The following is a 6,234-nucleotide window of genomic DNA, read 5'->3' on the forward strand; positions in this document are numbered from 1 at the left end:
AAGATACAACAATTATGAAAAATTATATACCTAAAAAAGACCATCAAAATACATGAAACAAAAACTGACAGAACTAAAGGGAGAAATAGTAAGTTCTACAATAATAGTTGGAGTCTTCCACATGCACACGTATGTTTATTGCGGCACTATTCACAATAGCAAAGACTTGGAACCAACCCAAATGCCCATCAATGATAGACTGGATTAAGAAAAAGTGGCACATATACACCATAGAATACTATGCAGCCATAAAAAAGGATGAGTTCATGTCCTTTGTAGGGACATGGATGAAGCTGGAAACCATCATTCTCAGCAAACTATTGCAAGAACAGAAAACCAAACACCACATGTTCTCACTCATAAGTGGGAACTGAACAATGAGAACACTTTGACACAGGAAGGGGAACATCACACACTGGGGCCTGTGTGATGGGAAAAGGCCATAAGTGGGAAAGGGGAGGGACAGCATTAAGAGATATACCTAATGTAAATGAAAAGTTAATGGGTGCAGCACACCAACATGGCACATGTATACATATGTAGCAAACCTGCACGTTGTGCACATGTACCTTAGAACTTAAAGTACAATATTAAAAAAAAAAAAAAAAAAAATAGTTGGAGTCTTCAATACCCTACTCTCAGTATTAGAAGAACCAGAAAGAAGATAAGTAAGGAAATAAAGGATTTAAACAACACAGTAAACCAATTAGATATAATGGGCATATACAGAGCACTGTGCTCAACAACAGCAGCATATACATTCTTTTCAAGTGTACACGGGACATTTTTCAAGATATGTTAGGCCACAAATTGTCTCAATAGAATTTATTTATTTATTACTGTTATCACTACAAATTTTATTCAGAAACCCATCTTTGTGGGTTTTTTGTTGTTGTTTTAAAAAAATTCCCCTTATGAACAGGTGTGGTCAATCAACCACAACTTTCTAGCAGACATAAGGTAAAAATGGCATGGCTCAGAATCGCCCAGATCTTTCGTGATCTCTAGATGGCCTCCTGTCATGCTGGCCTCTGCCACCACCTCCACCACCACTACGGCCACGGTCTCTAGACCGAGAACTATGCTCCAGGTTTCGGGATCTTGATCTACACTTCTTGCAATGGCGCCCATACAGCTCCTGCCACGGCTCTCTGGAGATGGGCTTCAAATGCATGAAGTTGCAGAAGCCGCCTTGTGTGCATTCTCCCATCTCATACTGACAGCAGCAGGCTTCCCTGAAGTCCGTCACAGGCAACAGCTCCACGTGGATTGGCTGTCTGTTAAACCAACGGTTATTCAAGTCAATCACAGCCTTTTCCACATCTTCCTCACTGCAAAACTGAGAGGTGACAATGTGCTAGCAGCCCTCACTCTCAGTGCCTCCTCGGCCTCAGCGTCAGAGTCCGTGTCCACTCTGGCGGTGCTTGTAGGAGCCCTTCAGTCCACCACAGCACCGTGGGAGCCCCTCTCTGGGCTGGCTGAGGCCGGAGCTGCCTCCCTCTGCTTGCGGGAAGGTGTAGGTGTGGAGGGAGAGGCGCTGGCGGGAACCCAGGCTGCAAGCTGCGCTCGCAGGCCAGTGCAAGTTCACGCCAGGAGTTCAGGCCAGCGCAGGAGCGGGCTCGGGGCCCGCACACCAAGCGGTCGGCTGGCCCCGCAGGCCCAGAGCAGTGAGGGGCTTCGGACCGGGCCAGCAGCTGCGGAGGTTGCACCGGGCCCCCCAGCAGTGCCGGCCCCCCGGCTCCGCATTCAAATTCTGCCCGGCCTTAGCTGTCTGCCCGCGGGGCAGGGCTCGGGACCTGTAGCCTGCCATGTCTGCACCCCCCGCCCTCTGCAGTGGGCTCCCTGAGCCTCCCTGACGGGCGCTGCCAAGGGCTGAGGAGTGCAGGCGCAGCTTGGGACTGGCAGGCAGCTCCGCCTGCAGTCCCAGTGCAGGATCCACTGGGTGAAGGCAGCTGGGCTCCTGAACCCGATGGGGACTTGGAGAACTTTTATATCTAGCCAGAGGATTGTATGTGCACCAATCAGCACTTTGTGTCTAGCTCAGGGTTTGTGAATACACGTATCAGCACTCTGTGTCTAGCTCAGGGTTTGTGAATACATCAGTTGGTGCTCTGTATCTAACTAACCTAGTGGAGGCTTGGAGGACTAGCACTCTGTGACTGTCTAGCTCAAGGATTGTAAATGCACCAATCAGCACACTGTGTTTGATTTAAACAACACAGTAAACCAACTAGATATAATGGGCATATACAGAACACTGTGCTCAACAACAACAGCATATACATTCTTTTCAAGTGTACATGGGACATTTGTAAATACACCAATTGGTACTCCGTATCTAGCTAACTCTGTATCTAGCTAACTAGCACTCTGATTCTGTGTCTAGCTCAAGGATTGTAAACGCACCAATCAACACTCTGTCAAAATGGACCAATCAGCTCTCTGTAAAATGGACCAATCAGCAGGATGTGGGTGGGGCCAGATAAGGGAATAAAAGCAGGATGCCTAAGCCAATCTGCCACAACTCACTGGGGGGGTCCTCTTCCGCACTGTGGAAGGCTTGTTCTTTCACTCCTTGCAATAAATTTTGCTGCTGCTCACTCTTTAGGTTCACGCTCCCTTTATGAGCTGTAACACTCACTGCGAAGGTCTGCAGCTTCACTCCTGAAGCCAACAAGACCACGAACCCACCAGCAAGAACGAACAGCTCCAGAGGCGCTGCCTTTAAGAGCTGTAACACTCACCATGAAGGTCTGCAGCTTCACTCCTGACAGCGAGACCACAAACCCACCAGAAGGAAGACGCTCCAGATACATCTGAATGTCTGAAGGAACAAACTCTGGACACACCATCTTTAAGAACTGTAACACTCACCGCGAGGGTCCGTGGCTTCATTCTTGAAGTCAGACCGAGGACCCACCAATTCCAGACACAAAACAACCTATACGTTCCCTACCAGGTGGTCTCCCAGGTTGCCACAGATGTTCATCTCCACAACTTCCCCATACTTCTCCTTTTCTATAAAAAACTCCTCAAAAAATTCATCATAGTGTTCCTGCATCTCAACATTGCTCACAGCACAGCACAAATCATCAGCAGACTGGGAAGAATTTTGAAGGTTATGGTAAATGTTCAAGAGGGCAATGGTCTGGCTAAACGTCGGTTTATTGTGCAACGAAGAGCACCTGTCTCCATGACAACACGCACCGATTCTGAAATAAAATGAACAGTTGACTTTGTCTTTCTAGGTGCGAAAGATGGAGGCCAGATACTCTGCCATTTTTCTCCTGCCACCTGCCACAGCCGCTGCCAACACTGTTGCCAACACCGCCCTAGAATTTAGATATCATACAAAGTATTTTCTCTGACAGAGCAAGATAAGTTAGAAATCAATAACAGTAGTAAAACGACAAAAAATTCATAAAATTATTAAAATCAAACAACTGATCACAAGAGAAATCAGAAAATACTTAACGGGTACATGATAATGACCTGTAAGTATTTATGCACCACACCAAAACTTATGGAATGCAGTGAAAGCAGTGCTAAGGAGGAAATTTATAGCTATAAATGCCTGCATTAAAAAAACAAGATCTCAAATCAACAACCTAACTGTAATTTAAGGAACCAGAAAGAACAAACCAAAACCAAAGCCAACAGAAGGAAGGACATAATAAAGATGAGAAGTATATAACATGAGAATAGAAAAACAACAGAGAAAATCAATCAAACAAGAAATCGATTCTTTAAAAAGATCAATAAATTGACAAACCTTTAGCTAGATGGTCTAAGCAAAAGAGGGAGAAGAGTCAAATTACTAAGATCAGAAATGAAAGCAAGGGCATTACTAGACTGTACAGAAATAGAAAGGATTATCAGAGAGTGCTATGAACAACTGCATGCCAACAAATTGGATAACCTAGATGAAACTGATAAATCTTTAGAAATACAAAACCTATCATGGCTAAATCACAAAGAAATATAAAATCTGAATAAACCTATAACTAGCAAGGAGATTGAATGAGTAATAAAAAGTCTCCTGAGAAATAAAAGCTCTGGAACTGATGCACTGCTGAATTCTACCCAACATTTAAAGAACACCAATCCTTCTCAAACTTAAAAAAAAAAAAGGAGAGAACAATTTCTAACTCATTCTGTGAGGCCCTGATACCAAAGCCAGACAAAGACACTACAAGAAAAGAAAACTACAAGCCAATATCCCTTATGATTACTAATGCAAAAATACTCAGCAAAACACTAGCAAACCATATTTAGCAGCATATGAAAAGGATTATATACCATGACCAAGTAGGATCTATTCCTGGAATGCAAGGATGACTCAACATACAAGAATTTACCAGTGTTTCCATAGCAATCTACAGAGTCAATGCAATCTGTATCAAAATCCCAATGATGCTTTTAGCAGAAATAGAAAAACCCATCCTAAAATTCATATGGAACTTCAAGGGACCCTGAATAATCTTAAAAAAGAAGAGCAAAGCTGGAAGACTCATTCTTCCTGACTGGAAAACTTACTACAAGCTATACTAATCAAATAGTATGATACTGGCATAAAGACAGACATATAAACCAACTGAATAGAATACACAGCTCAGAAGTAAATGCTTGCATATATGAACAAATGATTTTCTATATGGGTGCCAGGATCATTCAATGGGGAAAAAAACAGTCTTTTAACAATTGGTGCTGGGAAATATGAATATCCACATGCAAAAGGATAAATTTGGACCCTTATCTAACCGTATACAAAAATCAACTCAAAATGGATCAAAGATCTAAATATAAGACCTAAAAGTATAAAATTCTAAAAGAAAATATAGCGCTAATCTTTACAACTGTGAATTTGACAGTGATTTCTTGGAAATGACAACAAAGGCACAGACGACAAAAAATAAATCAGGGCTCATAAAAACTTTAAAAATCTGTGCAATGAAAACACTATCAAGAGAGTAAAAAGGCAACCCACAGAATGGGAAAAAAATATTTGCAAATTATACATATGATAAGAGATTAATATCCACACTATATAGAGAACTCATAAATCTCAACAGTGAAAAAACAAAACAACATGATTTAAAAATAGGGCCAGGCACAGTGGCTCACGCCTGTAATCCCAACACTTTGGGAGGCTGAGGTGGGTGGATCACCAGAGGTCAGGAGTTCGAGACCAGCCTGACCAACATGGTGAAACCTGGTCTCTAATAACAATATTAAAAAAATTAGCTGGTCATGGTGGCATGCGCCTGTAGTCCCAGCAACTCAGGAGGCTTAGACAGGAGAACTGCTTGAACCTGGGAGGAGGAGGTTGCAGTGAGCCGAGATCACGCCACTGTACTCCAGCCTGGGCAACAGAGCATGACTCTGTCTCAAAAAAAAAAGGGGGGGAAGGAGCTGGGCACAGTGGTTCATGCCTGTAAGCCCAGCACTTTGAGAGGTGGAGGTAATCAGATTGCTTGGGACCAGGAGTTCCAGACCAGGTTGGACAATATAGCAAAACCCCACCTCTACCAAAAATACAAAAAAATTAGCTGGGCGTGGTGGGGCATGCCTGTGGTCCCAGCTCCTTGAGAGGTTGTGGTGAAAGGATTGCTTGAGCCCGGGAGGTGGAGGTTTCAGTGAACAGAGATCGTGCCACCACACTCCATCCTGCTTGACAGAATTAAGACTCTCAATTTTTTCAATAAAAAATAATTTTAAAAGGGCAAAGGATTTGAATAAATATTTTTCCAAAGAATATATACAAATGGTCAATAAGCACAAAAACACATACTCAACATCAGTAATGATTAGGGAAATGGGAATCAAAACTACAATGAGACACCATCTCAGACCCATTAGGATGGTTGCTATTTTAAAAAATCAGAAAATAACAAGTGTTGATGAGGGTTTGGAGAAGTTGGAACCCTTTTGCACTGTTGGCGGAAATGTAAAATGATACAGCCACTGTGGAAAACAATATGGAGGTTCCTAAAACAATTACATATGGAATCATCATATAATCCAGCAATTTCACTTCTGGGTATATAACCAAAAGAATTGAAAGCAGGGCCGGGCGCGGTGGCTCAAGCCTGTAATCCCAGCACTTTGGGAGGCCGAGATGGGCGGATCACGAGGTCAGGAGATCGAGACCATCCTGGCTAACACGGTGAAACCCCGTCTCTACTAAGAAATACAAAAAATAGCCGGGCGAGGTGGCGGGCGCCTGTAGTCCCA

At 43.3% G+C, this 6,234-nt stretch overlaps 1 pseudogene; it reads right to left on the reverse strand.

Moving 5' to 3' along the window:
- Window positions 1-551: 551 nt before the first annotated feature.
- Window positions 552-3,280, reverse strand: LOC101003809 (annotated as a pseudogene).
- Window positions 3,281-6,234: the final 2,954 nt, after the last annotated feature.

Source organism: Papio anubis, chromosome 12 (genome assembly GCF_008728515.1).
Source record: "Papio anubis isolate 15944 chromosome 12, Panubis1.0, whole genome shotgun sequence".
NCBI classification, from domain to species: Eukaryota; Metazoa; Chordata; class Mammalia; order Primates; family Cercopithecidae; genus Papio; species Papio anubis.